The sequence below is a fragment of the Echeneis naucrates genome, chromosome 15 (assembly GCF_900963305.1).
Source record: "Echeneis naucrates chromosome 15, fEcheNa1.1, whole genome shotgun sequence".
NCBI lineage: Eukaryota > Metazoa > Chordata > Actinopteri > Carangiformes > Echeneidae > Echeneis > Echeneis naucrates.
In genome coordinates this window covers 4,203,776-4,224,849 of record NC_042525.1, presented here as the reverse complement: position 1 = coordinate 4,224,849, position 21,074 = coordinate 4,203,776, and the positions used below count along the sequence as shown (strand labels likewise).

The 21,074-nt window shown below is 44.0% G+C and overlaps 1 long non-coding RNA gene across 1 annotated transcript in view; it reads left to right on the top strand.

Annotated features, from left to right (window-relative positions):
• Positions 1-3,471: 3,471 nt before the first annotated feature.
• LOC115055317 (uncharacterized) overlaps positions 3,472-21,074 on the top strand; it is a 42,170-nt gene continuing 24,567 nt past the window's right edge. Inside the window, exons 1-2 of the long non-coding RNA XR_003841676.1 lie at positions 3,472-3,600; positions 17,025-17,075. This is a non-coding gene — a long non-coding RNA (uncharacterized LOC115055317). The remainder of the gene's footprint in view (positions 3,601-17,024; positions 17,076-21,074) is intronic.

Sequence of the window (21,074 nt, the reverse complement as noted above, 5' to 3'; positions counted from 1 at the left end):
GATGTGTCATTTCAAAAGCTAATATCAAACTAAGGGACTAAAGAGGCTTTGTGCAAATATCTCACTAACTATGCAAGACATATTTTATTTGTTTTCAGCAACAGACAACAAATCCCAGTGCAGATGCATAAATCTGCAGGATCAATAGAAAAAAATACAATAACCCATCCTCACCATCATTGCTCGGCATTAAGTACTTCCCTGAACATTTTTCATCATGAAAACAGGTTTAGCATCAATTTTCCTGCCTCTGTAATAAATACTGCTGCTGAACCTTGTGGCGTGGAAGTGTTTAATGTGGACAGGCCGGCTGGATTTAGGATGACCTAAGTCTATCTGTGACAGGCAGCAGGTGCTGTATATCATGTAGTCGGGGAGATAGCGTCCGCTGAAGACATTCAGGTGTGGTGCTGTTTGTAGATAAGGCCACAGAGACTAACATTAGCATCTGACATAAGTAAATAAAAGCTGTGATCTCTGTTGGTCTGGAACATTAACGGCAGAGATTTAGGCCATTTCCAAAACCTACCTGCTATGAACATATACATCAACTTTAATAGAGATGGTCAAAAAGTAATAAAATTAAATCAGACTATTTGATAAAGTCCTCCCTTTAGGAAAACGTGAAGGCTACAATGCTTTTCCAAAATACAATCATGGGCTGGAGAGTTTAGCATATTCAGCCAATGAGCCTTCCATGTCCCCTGAATGTTGTTTTTCCACCTTCTAAATGGTGATACATGAAACAAAAAAAACAAACCAACCCAACATTATACTGAATAAATGGATACCAAATAACTTAAGTAAATATTGAAGATTAAAATCTTGTGTTGTTTCTAGTGATGTCTGAGCTAAGTGGTGGTATATTAAAATGACTCCCACATAACACTCAGTCTAATTAGCTCTACGTGGCGACACAGGAGCTGTATCTTTGTCCTTTAAAGTGACATTTTATGTTTTCTCTCTTCTTCTTTTTTTTTTTGACATTTTTTTTTTTTTAGCTGGAAATGGTTAAAAAGTCATCTGCAAGCATAATTTCTAAACCAATTAGTTGAGGTAATGTTAATATTGACAATTTATCAATGGCATCAGTTGTTGAGTAGAAATTAGTAGTTGGTTTTTAAATTGAGGCCCTGTTGAAACACGGTTGATTGATTTCATGTTTTTGAATGACTCCATAGCTGCACAAAAGGCTTGTCAACCAGGGGTGAGAGGGTTTAGCTAAATGGTCAAATGTGAGATCTCAATCATCCGGGAAGCTGAGGTCATGAATAACGTTCTTATCTTGCCACTCTGAGATGGTGTGGGTGAATAAGTGTTATTTTTTTTCCCAAAGAGGAAGCGGATAGACTGTGGGACATTGTGACAGGGACGGACCGCAGAACCCTCCGAAGTTTCCTGGTAGCGTGGAAAAAGCACGGCAACCCCCGCGCTTCTCATCTCCGAGTCGCTATCTGCTGTTCGTCTCTCTGGCGGCCTGGATAAACATGTCGTGGCACTGAAGACTCTGCCAACACCCTGCAACCTCACAGGCCACCTCCACCTACTAAATTATGTGTTCTCCTGACAGCAATATGTCATCTCACATGCTGATGACACGATTTAGCCTTTCAAATTTTAAGGCTTGTGATAAAGTGACTTTGTCCCCCCCAGCCCTCCTCCACTTGCAGCATGACAGCAGTTCTTCCCAAGTTGTTTTTTTATCTGTTTTTTGTGTGCACAAGTTTGTCTTTCCTGTGTCAAATCCTATATGATGGTTCTGAAAAAAGAAAAAAAAAACAAACAAACTTGAAGCTATGCATCATCCCTTTTAGAAACTGAATGCAGTGCCAGGCAAGCTAAGTATTTGGCTGTAGGCAAGAAACTTTTTTCTTTTTTTTTTTTTTTTTTTGCTTGGCGAAATAAGCAAACTCAAAAGGCATTGCATTAATTATTCACCCTCCCTACCAGTCTGGCATTCTGATTATGACTGGAGGTGGTTACAGGGTATCAGTAAGGTTGCAGAATAGTATTTTTATATAGCTGTTGCTATAATATCTTTCCTGCCAAGAAATATGGGCCTGTATGATGTGTAAACCGCCTGCAGGGCATCAAAATGAATGGTAATAATTCTTGTGAAGAGAATGCCGCCTGTTTCATGAGCCACTCCCCTGGAAGAAAAGACAAGGAAATTACCAGTCTCATTATTTTATGAATGACATTGATGGTCATTTTGTTTCTCTGCTTGAATTAGACAGTGCAGGACTGATTACTGGGTAAAGCTAGAGATGGTTTGCACTTTCCTGTCACTTATTTAACTGACAGACGGGGATACAGAGACTGATACTCCGATGCTTGAGAGAAGGGTGTTGGCCTCCTGTTTTGATTACAGGTGAGCAGGTGTGTTAGCGTTTGCCTCTCTGCCAAAACAAGCAGCTTTGAAATACCGGGGGCTGAGCTTGGAAAGCTACCAGCGACTGATCACACTTTGTGTGGTTTGTTGGGTGTTTCTGAGCCAGCCCGATACAGTCATCATTGTTGTGTTGGTGCACAACACAAAGGAACCATTGTATGCTAGTCATATTATTGCTACTGCTGTGGTGTTTGCAAAACATACAAATGCAATCTGGTGCACCTTGACAGAGTTTGTAGAGGGCTGATGCCCACATCCGCCAAGGTGGACTTGGTTGAATTATAAAAGCCTAACCCACTTCCAGTCTTCAACAGCAGCAACAACCTAAGGCAAACAATGAGCTTATCTGCCATACCACCACTCATGCAAAGAGAGTTTCATTTTTTTATTTAATTTTTAATTTTTTTTTTTTTTTTAAGAAAGTGCAAAATGTTGCAGGAGCACTTCCAGCATAATCAGTTCAAGACTTTCCTTGCAGTGTGGAGGTGTCGGTAGTCTTGGCAGGCCTGCACAGAGAAGGGGGCGCGCTGTGAAAACTGGCATGTTGACGCTTTCATGCCACTGTCACGCTGTTCACAAGGTGCCCAGGAGGAGTGTCACAACGCATTCTTCTCACTTAGCAGAGCATGTCCCGTCACACTCCGGGTTGCCGTACTCAGACGGCATTCCCCTCCTGCCATCTGTCGCTGGTATTGTAGTCGCAAGCAATAGTTATTCGAGTCACCTAGGTTAAAGCTTTTCCCAGAGGTGGCTACGTGCTTTGCTAGGTTATGCTGATGCCTCAAAAACAACAGTAATCTTCTCTCAGATATTAAATGGGTATGACCAGATTATTATGTGGGGCGGAGGTCGTGGACACGTGTACAAAATATCTTTGGTTTTAACTCGAGCCACTGAAGATCCTGGATGTGGTTATGATGGAAAAATGTCAGCTGGAAGTCATAACAAAGAAACAGAGACAAGCTCCAGCACTTCATAATAATTTCCATGAGACCAGTCCATATCTGCCAGTCTTTAAAAAATACTGTTGTGTTTTATTAACAGGTTACTCATCATACAGTCCGATTGAAGCATTGCCAGGAACAAAGAGGACATCCTGGTGTGGTAGTTAATGTGTCAGCCCACAGTGACTGAGTGCTGCCTCACACAACAACCTTTGACGTGTTGTGGCGACCACGACTATGGGAGTCAGAGGAAGTCGGTAAAAGGTGAGATTTAACATGAGAATAGTGACAGAATTGTTTTTTGAGTGCAAGATATCTGGGTGATACCTGCAAGCTGAAACTGAATATTAAATTCATCACACACAAGCTACTTTAAGTCGACATAATTACATTTCAAATATACGCTATAAACAACGGTGCACACGGGACCAATTAGCATAAGGCTTAATTTTATTCTTCTTGCAAGGAAACAAGCTATTTTCTTTTTGAGTTGCCATCCCTCGGCGTCGAAATGAAGCAACCGGTTTGTGGCTCCGTCACATCAGTCGCAGCAGAACATCAGTTAGCTACACACACCAGACATGAAAGCCAAGCATATACAGAGCCTAATTGCAGAGAGGACTTAAAAGGCTGCTGCTCTGTAGAGATGGCAGAATATATGATGTGATGGGTGCATAAATCAGAGATGGAGAAAATGCATTATGCCCAGTCCAGATAGGATGGACATCATTTGTCTCCTTTCATTTGGAGTCCAGACACTCAAGGCAATTTGACTGTAGTGTTTCTCTTCAGAGAGAATCCATTAGTTATTGGCAGAATAGCTCAGGGCTAATAAAACACATCGACTTCCGCCTTTGCATCCTATTTCCTTTCCTGTCCAAACCTTTTTGATGGTTCGTGCTCTCCGATAACATTTCATTTCATTTAGCATGAAGCCGTAAAGGAGTAGCGGGGGTTCTTCTGTACAGTATTTATTTATTTTGGTTTAAAAGCAAACACATCTGAGATTGCTGGTTAAGTGTTCATGAGTGACTTTTTGATGCCACCAAAAGGAAAAAAAAAAAAAACAAAAAGAATAATTTGATGTCACCTTGAAGATGGCAGTTGACAGCTGTTCCACACACGAGCAGGGCTTAATTGGTGGGGAAATTAGCCTGACCTTGACTGCGGCGGTGCGGCCAACGAGTCCGCCTGCCACTTGAAATGACATTGTTGTAATTTTCGACAGCAGCGAGCAAACACTCTGAGCATTAATTATATGGTGGAATGCGCGGTGGTGCAACGGATGCACACCGTGAATACTTATGTAAGCTGTCGCTCCAGTCTCCATAGTAACCCGCAGCATTCTTGCACATGCCTCCTCCGATCAACCTCCCCTGTAGTGGGCTGTTTCCATAGAAACCAGGCAGCTGCCTTTGATGATGGCTCTCTTGAAATGACACTGGCTGATAGCGCCGGCTCCTCCGAGTCTCTGAGAGGGAGACTGAGACGGATGGATGGTTGGATGGATGGCGGTGATGTTGGGGTTGCAGAGAGACATTATAGCCAAAAAGAAAGTGAAAGACGATTATTTCTGGGGGAGGAAAAACTGAGTCACATAACCAGAGTTCCACAGCGCCCAGCTGGAGCAATTCACCTGGCAGCAGAGCAGACAGCGGACCAGTTGAGGCATGGCTGAGATGGCCCTCAGCCACATCAGGGCTTGACATGAAGCTCTGCATGCCCCATGTTGATTCATGTGCCATTAAAAAGAAAGGTGTCATCAAATTTCTTTGCTTTGGCTGCGAGGGAAAAGGAAATAATTCAAAAGCAGTTCATGCGCTGCCGTCTTTTTTTTTTTTTTTTATCTACTTCTTCAAACAGATAAGTGTCTAAGTGTCAGCAGACTTTCCTCTTTTTTCTTGGCACATGCTCTGCAGGCACAGTTGCATTATCCACACCGACTCTCTGTATCAGCTCCTTGACCCTCCTCTCGTACATGCGTGTACAGATCATGTGAGGGATCCTGTTGCATCAGGCGCAAACAGTTTGTGGTTAGAAGTGACTGTTATTCATTGCTGTTTTGCAACATCCTTGAAAAACCAGATGCCGTTCGTAGCAATCCTAACTGAAATTGGCCCTGAATCAACTCCTCCTCCTCCTGTTGTTTGCTGTAAACCTTGCAGTGTGAGTTTAGTCGGTACAGTCTGGGTGTCAGTGGGCAGATGCAATTCTAACCTGAATGTGTGTCTCCTTGCCTGTGAGCTAATGCAGCCTGCACGCTGCTCGCTGGGTGGAGAAAATAGCTTTGGCACCAACGAGCAGATCAAAGTAATCAGACAAGTAATCCCCCATGAGTCAGATGGGAACCAGCTTGGGGGAGGGGGTGTGTATATATATATATATGTGTGTGTGTGTGTGTGTGTGTGTGTGTGTGTGTGTGTGTGTGTGTGTGTGTGTGTGTGTGCCAGTGCAGCGTTGTTTCTTATTTCATCACTCTTCCTTATTCAGATAGACAGATAAATGCCTGTGTGTATTTTTGTTTGTAAGTGCTGAGACTGATTGAGTCCTCCTCCAGTATTTCCTGTAAGGTAGCTTTGAAGTTAAAGGGTAAATTTCACTTTGACTGGGTCAAAAAATCACCCACCGAACACTGTAATTTCCCCTTTTCTGGGGAGAGCCAGCTGTGTCACTACATGTCTTGCTCTGAGGCCAGGGCATATTCATCAAACGCAAGTCTAAAGGGGTGATTATTGTATGATTCTGAAACCGAGATGTATCACTCTCACAAGACGTATGATCTAACCGCAGTGACACAGACGTTACTAGTTTGTGGTAATGCATCATGATGGAGTTCAAATGTACAGCCCAGCATGAAAACATATCTGAGCATGTATGTCTCACTTAGACAAAAATGTGATTTAGATTTAAACCTCACCGCACACTACGTTCGATCCGCTCTCATTAATCCGTCTAAAAGAAGGCAGCACTCAATGCTGCCCTGTGGGTTGATGTCTAGCTTCTCTCTTCTTCTGCTCTGAGACGATTGTGCACTTCTGAAGTTTTAATAGTAAAACTGAGACACTTTCTTAAAAAAAGTAAATAAAAATAAAGGGGACTTCTGGCAATCTTCCATTGTGCCTTTTGTGCCTGGATTTAGCTGATAATGAAGAAATGTCACCAGCCCAGTCGTCTTCGTTGGGAATTTCACAGTGTGTGTGTGACAGATAGAGTGAGAGTGAGTGAGTTTGTATGACTTCAGGTCTCAGGGTTGAAGGAAGTGTTTTGATGCTTGCTATGACTCACATTTCCCTCAATATATCGCATTCAGTGGGTGTAGTTGCTTTCCCTCAACAATAACTAAGTCAGACATTGAGGGCGGTTTGAAGCACAGGTGCAAGTGAAAGTATCATCCACACAGCAGCAGAGCCAGTCAGGGTAGGATGATGTTTGTTGGGGCTTTGTGCCAAAGAGGAAGTTATTCTGCTCTCGAAGGCATGGTTGTGAAAAATACAGTACACTTTACACAGATGGCCGTGATGAGTCATGTCACGAGGCTTCCTCCTTTTCTGCTAGATAATCCTCATCAATTAGCTCTATTGTCAACCAGCTTTCCATGCTGCTGAAATTGATGCCTGAGCAGCGGCGAATCTGGGCCTCTCTCTCTTTTCTCTCTCTCTCTCTCTCTCCTCCCCCCCTTTGAACGGTGAGTCGCCCGTCGGGGAAGAAAAATCTTTGATTGTTGGAGCTTTTCTCTTCAGCGAGTTTAGATGATTTATTTACGAGGCCGCAGGCGTTCGCAGCTAAACCCTCCCACCGTGTGCTGTCATGAATAGAGACGTGGTTGCATCACAGTGGTTTTCATCAGTTAAAAGGCACGCCCAAAGGGGCATAAAAACTGTGGGGAAAGCCGGCGAACGGGCTCCTACCTGCCCTTGTCCTGTTTTTAGTGTTGGAATCAGCTTTTTGCTTTAATGGTATCAGTGACAGGAAGTGGATCCAGCCAAAGACTGTCTGAGGCAGATGGGCTACTGGAGACACTCTCCCTGTCTCTCTCTCTCTCTCTCTCTCTCTCTCTCTCTCTCTCTCTCTCTCTCTCTCTCTCTCTCTCTCTCTCTCTCTCTCTCTCTCTCTCTCTCTCTCTCTCTCTCTCTCTCTCTCTCTCTCTCACACACACACACACATAAAAGGGAGCTGAATGAAAAGAGACTCAACAGTCAGATGGTATGTCACTTACTGTGCTCTGCTTGACATTTTAACCACAACACGTAGCGATATGTCCGACTGGTGCGGTAGCAAAAGGCAGCATGAAAACACTTGTGACACCATTTCACACTGCGACAGGTTTTAACAACATTTCTGCCACATGACCTCGTTGTCGCACTCTGTTAAAGCGTTACTAAATGTTTGACGTCACAAGTCTTTCTGTTCTATTTCATGATTGTGTTTATCGCACATTTTACTTCAAGCACAACAGTTTTTAAAAGCAGCACTAATGGACATTTTTATGAAAACCCATGAATTCCAAGTGCTTGATGCAGAAAGTGTTGTTTGGAGGGATGAATTGTTGTGTGTTTAACGTGTTTTGGGGTTTTGTTTATGCTCATTGTGTTGCTTTTCTTTTCCTAAAGCCTGCAACTTTTAAGATAAACAACAAACTAACTATTAGTTAGAAGCCAAGATCAACAAGTGGTCTTCCTCATGTTGCTGTCTGCTGAATGATAAAGTGCTGCAATTGTTGCCATAACAATGAGATATACCATTTTTAAATTAAAAACAAAAATGGCAAAAGTTCAAATAAATGAGGCTTTAGATTTGGCTGTTAGTAGAAGTTGGAAAAATGTTGAATAAAATAACTAAAATACAAATTCTTCCCCTTTTCATGAAAATGGGGAGGTATTGGACGGCAAGGCCAAATCTCAAAAGGAGCAGACTTCGGCAGTCTTCTTGGTTGTTAGTCATAATTACAGCATACAGTATTTGTAAATTTTCATGCAGGAGTAGGTGTGTAATTCAGTGTGACTTATAGTCTTCTCGGTGAGGTGCTGTAATAGAATCTGTGAATGGTACAAATGGATGTGTTGTTGTGGTGCAAACAACACTTACATCATGATGTAGGTGTGTGACAGAGAAGAGCTTCACTGCACAAGAAATGAGGACACTGCATCAGCTCCCCGCCAGAAGTGGGACAACTTCAATAACTTTGTGATATCAGGCTGAGCCTTTCTCCTCGGGCGGTACAATTTTTTTCTTTTTCTTTTTTTTAAATTTTGTTTCTGAGCATGTGTTAACTTCTTCAAATGTACAGAAGCCTTGAAAATAATCAGCTGGCCGAGGGCTCGAATTTCCATGAATTTCTGAGGGTTATTTCTGTTGATTCAGGGGAAAATCCATTTTACAGCATGTGCAGCCAGCCAAGTGTCCAATTAGTGCTATAAGATTTCTTTTTTTTTTTTTTTTTCCTATTTCATCGAAGCAGACTTGCAATTGCATTCGGTGAATTCTGAGTCGTCCTTGCCAAGTTCTGACAGGAGGGCATCAATGACTTCCCTGAAATATCAAACTGTGTCATAAATTATTGTGTTTTATTGCCTACAACCTTGATCGGGCAGAGTGAGGCAATTTCACCATCTTTGCTGTTGAAGATGAGCGGCGGCACTCAGCTGCACTCCCGCGGATATTCAAATAATTGCCCTCAGCTCGGTGTGAGAGAGAGGGAACGAATTTGAATAATGTGTTGCAATGGGGCTGAGGCCACAAGGCCTCTGAGGTCGTAAATTCTGCTGCTACATCAGCTCAGCCCACGGGAATGGGAGGCACACAGGGTTGTTTATAAAATGCCCTTGGAAAAATGAGTCTAATCCCCAGCCAAACCGTAAGCCATGGGGAGAGCATTAGATAACCCACAAGCTGCAGAGTAATGAGAGTAATGAGGGAGATGGAGAAGCAGAGCCAGGACAGAGAGAATGCATCCATTTATTGGCTGTATGCTCTGATTGCCCAGACCATTTGAGACAAACTGGAGCCTGACACAGTGCTGGAGTCCATTTCGTCTGATCAGCAGCAATAAGCGCTTTCCTCAGCCAGTGAGTGCTCCAGGCCCGCCACAGCCATACATCATCCACATTGTCTAACCACTCAAATTATGTCTGTTTATGTGGTATCAACATCACTGATCCATTGTGACTGCAAGCATACACATGTTGAGTTTCAGACATGACAGTCTTGACCCACAAATATCAATTTCTACCAGGAAATGTAACACAATCTTTTTGGAAACGTGCTTTCCCAACCAAAGAAATTGGAAAAAAACATTTTTTTTTTCCCCCCGGTTGCCCAGAGTATGCCGCCTCTCCACCCCACTCTGTTTGGTAGTTGTTTTTTTTTTCTTTGTTTGTTTGTTTGCTTGTTTGTTGGTTGGCTCTTCATAGTTTTTTGTCTAACAGTTCTCGTCCCGTGCCAGGCGAGCGTTAGCTGCAATGCAAATGATGTAGCCGTGATCCTTACACATCTCACAGTGTGAGAGCGTGATCGGGTGCCGAGGCCGATGACGCACGGAAGCCCGACTGCATCCAACATTTCTGTTCTACCACTTTTCTTTTTTTTTTTTTTTTTGAAAAGATAAATGTATTTTCAGTATATTATTTCATAGCTTGCGGCGTAAACGATAGTACTACTCTGTCAGAAAAGCAAACAGAACCCTCTTACACTCACTCGATCACACACACGTCAGACTAGTCTACCAGACTGAGAGCCTGAATTCCCCAGCTCCCCTTGAAGTCTCATTAGAAGGAAAAGCAAGCTTCCTTCGATGTAGCCAAAAATGAGAGGAGCTGGTTTTGTGTGTGTGTGTGTGTGTTGGATAGGCTGTTCCTAAAGGGTACTTTTGCAGAGTGCAACTGAGCTGTGGGGTTGGCTGGCTGGCTGCAGTGTTATTGTCTCCAGAAGGGTTCCTGTAAATGAGGGCTGCCTGCCGCTGTACAGCCGCCCCCCCCCCACCCCCCCCCCACCCTCACCCTCACCCAACCCTCCTTCTGGCAGCCCTCCCTATAAAGCTGGGGTGACGGAGCAGGTAATAAAGGGCTTGAACGCAATGAGTCAGCACTTTAGCCTCCATTTAATTTCATCTGAATGCAGTGGTGACCCCCCCTCCCCTTCCACCCACCAAAACCCCCATGCACTCCTCTCCCCTCTCTCTCTCTCTCTCTCTCTCTCTCTCTCTGCAGTAGACTTAACCCATTCCTGCCTCCCGTGTCGGACCTCATTTATATAGCACCCCGCAGAGCAAACACTGCCTCATGGCCATGTGTGTTTTGTTATGTTTTGTTTTGTTGTTTGTTTTTTGTTTTTGTTCTTTAGAAACTGCATCCCCCGTCACCTCGAAAGAAAATGCCAGTAAACGCAGACTGTGTGCTGTGAGTGCTTCCATACTTTGTTGTTCTTGGTATGTAGCCTCTTAAGCCTCACCGTGCTGACAGTGAGTGTCGGTGTTGAGGAAGCAGAGGCGGGGTCTAGCAAGGGAATGTAGGCTACACATTCCTTTCCTAGGAGCTGTCTGAGCACAAGCAAAACACTGCTGCACAATCAGACCAGGATTTCCGCCATTCCACAGTGTGCTCCAGACTCTGAGTTTTCCTCTCACTTCGCACGAACCTCCGGCTCTGATCCCCCGTTGACGCTCGCAGCTCCCAGTCTTGCATGACGTGTGACTTTCCATCCCTAAAAGTGATCCATCTCCTTCCATTAAAGAGATTGCCTGGCTGTTGCTCTTTGTTCTGCATCTGCATGATAAATCTTTCCAGGCCGGATGCTCTTCAGAATGTGAGTCACGGCTGAATATGCACACTCAGTCAAACTCGAGGCGTTTGTTTTTGCCTCCAACATCCTGCACCTACAGTCTGCAGATACTTTCACAACGTGGGTGTGTTCTAGTTCCAGATTCTACTCTGTGCAACAATTACATAGATCCATCGTCATTAAATGTCTAATTATGGTTTGTCCCTGTGCTGTTCCCTCCTATGCTCCACTGGGTTATCTCATTTCTACTTATTGTTTGTACTGTTTCCTGGGAAGGAGGGATGACATTTTCCAGACCTCCTCTCTCTCTCATTCCTCTCTTCCTGCTTCTCTGCCTTCCACCACAACTCTCCTCTCCTCATCCTCCTCCCTATTTCCAGCTTTCTCCCTTTGTGTCTCATGCAGCTGCAGTACAATAACAGTGTTTGAGTGCAACAGTCCAGACAGGACTTTAGTTTAAATAAGCACCCCTGGGGCAAAGTAATAACCCAACAACCCCTTGTCCCGATCTCCCAGTCAGTCCCTCAGCACTGAAGCCTGTTTTACAATACATTCCTCCTCGTGCACCCTGCCAGCCACTCAGCCAGCCAGCCAGCCGGCCAACCAGGCAGCCAAACCACCAAAGGAAAAATACAGTGCATGGAACTGTGATTCACAGCCCTGATATAGAATATCACCTCCTCCCTTCTCCTCAGTCCAACAGCTGGTTTCCTGGAAGCAGACTCGTGTGGTGGGAGTTCGGGTCAGGGAGGGAAGATGGAGGGATCGAGGAGGCCCAGATTGAGCTCCATCAAAGGCTTCTCTTTCTCACATCTGCAGCTCCCTGCCCAAGCGTTGCAACATCCACACATGTTTACACGAAGGGCGGAAAATTGCATTGCGTTGCATTGTCCAAAAACATGGTTTGACGTAATGCAGGTTTAACTCATCACAACTTCAGTTATGGTCTTGGTTTTCACGTCCCCGCGTGTTTGGAGGTAAAAAGGTGAAATGGAAGTGGGAGAGTTTTGGTCTCCAGCTGTCAGCAATAGACGACTTATGCGCACAAGGTTGCTCATATTGTTGGTGATCTGGGAATTAATAGCTTACTGTTCAATAAAACCATCAGCTAAATGTCTAAATTGTCAATGTAATTGCTAGCATTTGACCATAACAATATATCCCACTGACAATAAACACTAATTCATCCAAACCCCCAAGGGACCTGTGCCATCCATAACAATAAAAGAATAATTTCCCTTAAGCAGGCCACCAAATCATTTTCCCTTTTATACACAGTTTAAATAGCGTTCCTATGCATTTAAAAAAGAAAAATAATAATTCAAGTAGAGCGCCCTTAACCTACTTTAGAGAGCATGTCAAGTCATAGGTCTCTGTGGCCTTTCCTGTCTGAACAATGACCCTGGAGTAGAGGAGAAGAATAGGAGCAAGGCTCACTTCCCTCCTGTGCATGAACAGCCTAATTTAGGAAAGCGTGTCAGTGTGAACCTTTGTCACATTGCCGGGCTCAGAATACCCATTGTTCCCTTGATAGAGTCATTCCACTTCCAAAAGGCTTTTAAGAGAGCAAAGAATATCTCGCATCCTGTGCCCGCACAGACACATCTGCATTTGTATTCATGCACAGAGCGAATTAGTGCACACAGACTGGCGGGACCACTCGCTTCCACCCGCGCACACATGCATGATATAGGGAGATTAAGAATGGAAGTAGGCTAGCATGAGATCATGCATGCTCTGGCTCATTAGGTACATTTAATATAGTCTGCCTGGAAAGCCATCTGTTCCAGGAGGATGGTGCCAGATATGATGTGATGCTGGCAGCCATAATTGTTCCTGTTTACCATTTTAAAAGATGGTGAAAACTCCTCAAAAGGTTCACTCGCGGATCCTATCCCCTGAATGAAGGAATGCTCTCCCACATGAAGGTTCAACGTCAGATTAGTGCAGAAGATAAAGACCACGTAGAAACTTTGCGAGCCTTGCTTTAACTTTCAAGTGTTTTCATTGGTAAAATAGTTGGAAGACAGATTCTTTCCTATTGCTTCTCTAGTTGCATCCTGTGGAAAGACGTATGTGGTCTGCCTTATGAAGGCCTCTGAAACAACCTCTTATGGAGGACTTTTGCGTTGCGTCAACAGCTATTCCTGTCGTTACTACTGCGTCCCAAAGCTCAGCTTGTATTGCTTAGAGAATATGATGTCATAACTTTTTTTTTTTTTTTTTTTTTTTTTTTTCACAAAAAGGTGAAGTTTAAAGGCCCTTGGCTATAACAGTTGTATCATTGCCAGTGAAATTAGCTAAAGCCTCTAAATAACCGATGCTGAAAGTTAACTGGATAATTCACCAACCAGCATGTGGTCATTTTTGTACAGTTGAACTGACTCCATAAAGGTGATTTTTTGTCTCAGTAATGCTGGCTGGCAAACACCAATGGTAGCTAAATAAAGCCATACTAGCCAGTCACCCAAGGCGGGCTTCCAAATGTTTTACTAATGTTAGATTTTTAATATCATAAAAAGTAATTCAAGTGAGATGTATTTGGTCAAATTGCTTTAAATAATGACTTGTGGACTATAAATACTGTGTAAACAAAGGCCTGGCTAAACATGCCCGCACAGTCCAGACACAAATGATGTGAGTTTGGTCAGTGCATCAGGAGGTGTTTCATATCTCTGCAAGTCTGAGTTTTGTCTGTATTTTTGCAGCTGTATTTGTGTGTGTGACTGCAGCAGAATACGTGTGTGTGCATGCGAATCCGCAGAGACAGAACCCCCCCCCCCACCCCCACCCTTGCCGTTTTGCAGTTGCCAGCAGCCCCCCGCCCCCCTTCTCATCTCTGGCTTGGAGGGTCTTGGGGATTAAGTTTCCACTTCTCTGATCCACTTTTCCACAGAGCCAATAGCTGTGCAGGTCTGGAAATGTGTTATGTGGCTGGGTGAGACAAAAATCAAGGCCAATTCCAAAATTATTTATGACCTCTGTCTCAAGGTTATATCTGTTCTTTTACCTTTGCTGCCTACTCTCTTTGATGACCTCATCTCCATTATGGAGTCTTGTTGTAAACAAGGACATAGTTTAAATTCAGAGGAGGTTTGTTATTATTATACAGATTACGTGACTTTGCTTCGCAAACACACTTGTCGGACATATTTCCGAGTTTCTCACTGTCTCTGGCATTAAAATTCATCTCATATTTATTACATAAGCATGTTTTGCATATTTCCATTAGGTTTTTGTTTTTCAAGATCCAATCCAAATCACAGTAATTGCTTCCTCCATTTGGCTTTTTGAGTCTGAAGAGATTATGCTCTGCAGCTGCAAATGATTTTGTTCTACAATTGGAAGGGGAATCCAAAATTAGGATGGATGAATGCATAGTGACAAAGCTGAAGTTTCATACTACAATTTCACCTCCAGCTACCACAGCACTTAATGCGCTGCAGTTTATTAGCACAGTATATCTCGGATTTCAGGGAGCACTGTAAGATTTCAGGAGAGCGTCATTCAGACCGCAGGGCAGGAATATAAAATGGTGAGTCCTGTAGGAAACAGGATTGAAAGCCTCCATCAAGGCAGCCAGAGAAGAGGGAGCTGAGGTATTCCTTTGAAGTGGGTGGCTCAGATATTAAATAATTGAGTTGTAGGAGATTAAAGTTTCAGAAGCTAATTTGGCCCCCTCCGCTGCCTGTCACTCAGGGGCTCGAAAAGTCTGCAGCCTGCAGACAACTGGTGAATAAGTGTGACTCACTTCCTGTGTGGGGCTGTGCTGGAGAAACCCTATATCTGTGGCAGACTGAAACAGGAAGTTCATCCAGGGCACACACAGTGTCTCTGACTCACAGCGAGGGTGACGCCATTTTTGCTGTCCGAGTTTTCAGGAATCCAATCCTCCATGTGCTCTAGCATCAAAAAGGCACAGAGAGGTTTCACTTCCTCTCGTGTTTTTTTTTTTTTTTTTTCTCCTCTCACAAACACTCACTGTAGTTGCTGACAGCTGAACAGTTATGTGGAAAGAAGTTCATTTGCTGATGCAAGAGGAACACGTTGCTTGTGTAAGCCTGGATTTCAGGGCTATTTAGATGCGAGGGTTTCGGTTTCAGTCATTGCATGCTGACGGGGAGGCTGAACAGCCCCGAGGTGAAAGCTCTGTTATTTTTGTCTGGAATGTGCCTCTCAGCTGACATTGAAACCTAATTTTCAAGCACCTTGAGGATGACACTGCCCAAGTGGTAAAGTAATTGATATGTATGAGGGCATATAAACACAAGCACATTGTCTTTGAGGACAAACAACTGACTGCTGAAGGAGGTGTGAGGACATGGTGGTGAATTACCTTTCCTGCTTTCTTTTATTTCAGACTCCATATGACTTAATGTCAGTGTAGTGGCGCCAGAGCGGGCCAGAAGCCCTCTACAGTGACTCAAACCCCTGCAGGGGTAATGAAAGAGAACAACTCCATCTTCTCGCACCTATAGATTGGCTGGATAATGCTCGGGTGTGAGGGGCTGTAGATTTGTTTTCCTGAGTCTTTAACCTTGCAAAGCTGTCAAAAGGAATCAGACTTACAGTGGATGTGGCCCAACTGAGGCCTGATGGGATTCTGTGGCTCTGAAATATGAGATTCTGGTTCTGGAGCTCCATCCGTGGCCCCGAGCTCACACTCCCAGCACTTTTGTTTATGTGCCCTCTTCAGAAAATTGTTTAACAAACCAAATATGCGGTATCTTACTCACCTTGTATATTCAAATCTCCGGTGACATCATGTTAGTTCAGCAACTGGTGTGAACACTCACAGCGTCCTACCCTTGGAGTATTTGGATTGCTCATGGTAGAGCTCCCGTCACCTGGGCCAATAATATGTTTTGACTGTCAAGGGTCAGAGTTAGCTCAGGGCGGTGTTGCTATGTTGCGGGGAAAAACAGGCCTCCCGTTGTCATGTGGGCCAGAGGGCTGCTGGGATGGAGCGCCAAAGCCCTGCGGTGAGATCAGTTTATGTAGGAGGACTATGTTTAAGAATGAGCCCCTGTGGGCTGTTTACGCCGTGCTGAACCAGCATTACTCTCATCTAGCTGCAGGAAAAACAAATAAAGCTTATAAACTGAAACAAAAAACACATTATTATGGCCGTCTCTCCATATTATTACTAGTTGCTGTCAGTTGCATCATAATCCAGACAAACTGCGTGTCATTTTCTATTTTGTAAGTGTGTTTACAATCTGACTGAACGAATATGCTGCAAAATAGAGATATTTTATTGTGTGTGCACATTTATTGGGATTTAAAGCCTTTGTTGAAATTGTGGAAATGTCTTGGCTTGTGTGTATATATAGATAAATCTATTGAAACAAAAAAAAAAAATCTACCTCAACAGCTCATGATCTCATATTCAGCCTTAAAAACTTTTTTCTTATATACTACTGCTATTATTACTAAAATACCAACTATTATATTTTTCTAACCACCTTCTTATTATTAATATTAAAGGTCCATGAGAAAATATATATATTTAAATGTTTTTATGAGAAATGTTATGGTCAATAAATACACAGAAACATAAAAGAAATGTGCAAAGATCTCCAGACATTTATTAATTTTCTGCAAAAAAAAAAAAAAAAAAAAAAGCTTCAGCAGAGGAAACAGTAAATGCAAACATGATTTCCAGATAAACACCAACAATTGTGACTAAAACAACAACAGTGACAATAAGCACAGTGGTAGCCTTCAGTAAGGAGCTGCGGCCCCTCGCCTGTACCCTCCGTCGGTTCATCTTGAAAACTTCAGTCTCACACACACAAAAAAAAAACAGCCAAGGGGCTCCTGTGTTGTTTTCAGTAAGACACTTAAATCTACCTCTGTCACTTTACCTCTCCCGTTTACTCCACTGAGATAATGTTTTTCTTTGCCTCCAGGGATGATCTCCAGGATGAACCCTACAGATGAAACAGAGCAGGTGACAACAGGTGAGAAAAGGGAGGGAAAAAAAAAACACACACACACACACACAAAAAGGAGATTGAACAGAACTTGTCGGCTGGGAGTTTTTAAGTGGTGGCAGCTAAACAAAAGGCCCAGAGCGACGTAGATCCCCTCCCTCCTCTGGTATAGTGATGAGGCATGCTGCAGCTCTGTCTGCGTCTGTGCTCCTGTGCAGGCAGAGCTCGGCTTTAGCTGCAGGCGAGGAGGGAAGCGATGGTGGACAGGGTGTGTCTGTTTACCACGGAGGAAGGTGGGCAGACTGCACTCAGAGGTGAAGGAGGGAGGGAGGGAGGTAGAGCAGGTGCTGCTGGTTTTCTCAAAGCAGCCGCAGAGCGCCGGGCCAAGGTGTTAGCTTAGCTTCCCACCTTTTCAGCTTGGGGGTCAAAGACATGACACATGACCAAATATGACCTTTCGGTAAGCATAAATCTGGACTGAGAGTACAGGTGGATGCACCTTAGCTTGAAAATTCAGTCCCATCAACGGTGGGAGAAGTATTGAGATCCAATGCTACGCTGTGAAATTGTTGAACTGTAGCTGCTTTTACTTCATAGACAGTCCAGCAGTTCCCATCCTAAACCTCAGGCCCTTTCTAATGAAAAGATAAAATCTGCTGGATCGAGAGCTAATTCGTGAGAAAGGAACTGAGAAAAACCACAGTTCTTTGTTTTAGTGAAGTTTTGCTGATCTGGTTATTGGTTAAAGCATTATCTTTTTCCCTCTGACACAAGAAGCAGAAAATGAAAATACTTATGCAGACTTCCAAGGACTTTATGATTGTATTTCATAGTGAAAGTATTTGGGGGCTTTTCACTACAAGTCTTTCAGATTTAAGGACACATTCTGTGTATCTTTTAAGGTGATGCTTCCCCTTTGGTCACTTTATGAGATATTTGGGGGTTTTCAGAGGTTGTCCCAGATATCTGGCAATGTTTGATCTAGGCCAGCTCCACAGCAGGGTAGCCGAGGGGAAACCGGGGAGCCAAGTTAACTAGTTCATGTCAGTCATCAACTAATTTTAACAGATATAGGTTGCATTTACTATGTGGAGGGGGAAAAAATAGGTAGCTACTTCCATGAAGACTTTCAAGTTCAAAAAAAAAACAAACAAAAAAAACACCACATGACCTGTTTCCAACGAGAGACTCTCAGATGGCAGAACGATTTTTCTGACATTAAGCAGCTTACTTTGCATACATTCATTTTTCCATGGCGTTTGCCAGGTCAAGAAGAAAAAAAGAAAAAGATAGCGAGGTTCAGGCTGGGGCTAAACAAAGCAGCCGCTGTCATAAGCCATCAAATTCTAATAAGGCATAACCTAGTCCTGGGTGGGCGAGGGAAGCCGCTGTTTTTCTGCTATTTCCATTTATAGACTGCACCAACAAGCCCCCTGGGAGATTGCTCGCCATGACTCATGTCTCCAGTGCTTCTGGGCCAGACTGTGTCCCCCCCCCACCACCACCACCATCATCATCATCATCATCATCATCATCCCTGAGCAGCACTGCACTCCTTTTCCTTTTTTTTTTTAACCCCTTCACTTGCTTCATTGCTTCTTCTTTTTTTTTTTATTCTTTGCTCCGTATTTTGCTGCCTTCACTTCCATTCATGTGAGATAAAGCCTGCACAGACAACCGGGGGGGGGGGGGGGTCAATGTAAGGAGCGTAGCATGAGGGTCAGACCAGCCTTGGTAGCTGATGATGAAAGCGATAAGTGGGTTACATCAGACCCATGTAAATAGTAGCTATACAGTGCAGACGGCGGCCATTTCCCAGAGCTGTTGTTGTGGTGAAACGGCAGCGTCAATATGGGGGGATGTCTCTGTCTGCCTTTCCCAGCACAGCAGAGCCTGCAGGCTTTTCACCATCACGTGGTGTGCTTGTTCTCCCTCCTCTCTTTGGTTATATTCCAGTCACGGCAACACCCCCACCCCCACCCCCACCATCATCCCTCTCTCCCTCCAGCCGCCCCGCCCCTTGTGTGCTCTGTCAGGTCACCCGCCTTGTTTGTTCAGATGGAACAGAAGAGGAAATGAAAGCTCTGAGTCCACTGTTAACCCTTTCCTGGGACTCTCTGCTCCACTGTTGTGTGCATTCCTTTTGCCCCCCCCCCCACCTTATTGTGTCTCTTCGCCGTGATGATAATTTTATGTTTATGTCAAGAGACAGTACTCGCATTTATTTGTCTTTAATATGGTATGGGAACTGTGGTGGTGCTGGTGGTGGTGGGGGGGGGACCTGCACAGCAGTTGCAGCTAAAAATACAAGCAAATCTCAGCTGCTCCAAATAGCACGGCACAGGGTAAGGGGAAAAAAAGCTGCACTACATTTGAAGATGATAACTACGTTCATCTTAATATGCAGCTTGAGATATTCGTGCATGTATGACTTCACTGGAAAAATGCTGCATCAGTGTCTAGCTGCAGACAGTCATATCCCTCCTTTGTTCTGGTTCGGTTAAGGCTCCCACTTCCTCAAATATGACCTGCCCTGTTTGCACAATGTAATAACACGTGTGCCAGGGATGCATATAGCGAGCCTCATGTTTATCCTCCAGGCTGCCACGTTCCTGCTTGGTTACTATGCAACCAGGTCAGAACAACATGGACACCACAGTAGCTGAATGGCCATTTTGGGTAAAAGCTCTCTGCAATAACTAACAGCTTCTGGCACTGGGAAGTTGTTTTCCAGCTGCTGATCGGTGCCAAAATACAGAATTAACTGCAATACCATTTACTGCTGTGGAAAAACATCAGCCGTCCAAACCCACATACCTTCAGAGGCTTTGAACAGCTTGTAATCCCTCAGCAGCTAGATGGCTCTCAGAAACAAGCCTGCTCACACTGCTGCCAAAGAAATTACTGCACAGTTATAGTGTTACCTTCCTATAAACTAAAATGTTCTCTTCTCACTCTGCTGGAGAGTTTTTTCTTCTTCTTTTTTTTTTTTTTTTTTTTTTGTGGACAGAAAAGTAATTGCGTGAGCTTAAATTTCTGCTTTTTATCTTAACTTGGCCACAGCTGGCTATTGTGTTCGCTCGGAGCCCGGAGATGTCTTTACATGGGGAAGATAAGCCTTTAGAAGCATAAAACAGCTGCCTTGGATTTTTACAATGCTGGGGCAGGAATGCTTCATGCTTATTTTGAAGTGGGTCCAAAGATATTTGGAGCGATTTGAGGCTAGATCAACTGAACTTTACCCTCTCTCAGAGGATGGGAAGAGAAACACAGACCGTGTTGGTGCCAGAATCTGTGAGGCTCAGATGAATTTAAAATTAGATGAAGTGAGGCTGTGTGGTCAAAAGTAAACGTCTTTGTGGGTCCCTTGTTTATTCACGTATTTCAACTTAATCCACCATGTTCTGCTGATCATCTCTTATGGGCTTGAGTCAGTGAAAGTATACATGAGCACGGCTTGTGCAAACTGTCATGGCTGTAGTTTGTGCTGAGCTGTGACTATAAGGGCCCTGCTGTGTTAGCCTTGCGCTGACATGTCATCATCATGGCCTCCGTGACCACTGTACCAGGTTTCTTGGAATCACTGGGAACACGGCTATTTTCCCTGGCTGCCAGCCACCATAAACAGATCAGTCACAGAGTGTGTGTTGTAATTGAATCAAATGAGCAGGATAAGTTCAGTCAGTGAATTGTGGAAGGAGGGCAGGGCGTTGCAGGAGATCTCACGCGTCTCGGGTGCCTGTTGCTGTCGAAGCAGAAAGTTTGCGCAGGTCAGCCATGCTGCTGTCCGTGGGCCCCGCACCCTGCCCCCCCGGCACACGTGTACTGCAGTGTACACAAGCTGAACAAGCAGCCTGGTGTTACACTTTCATGAAAGGCAAATACAAAAAATATGGTTGTATTTCATTTTAGATTCCGCAGTGTCATCACAGCTGTGATGATGAGGTTGCTTTTGAACAGTGTATGAGGTGTTACGAAGCACACACAACATGCTCATGTCAATCTTTAATGCAAAACAATTCCTGT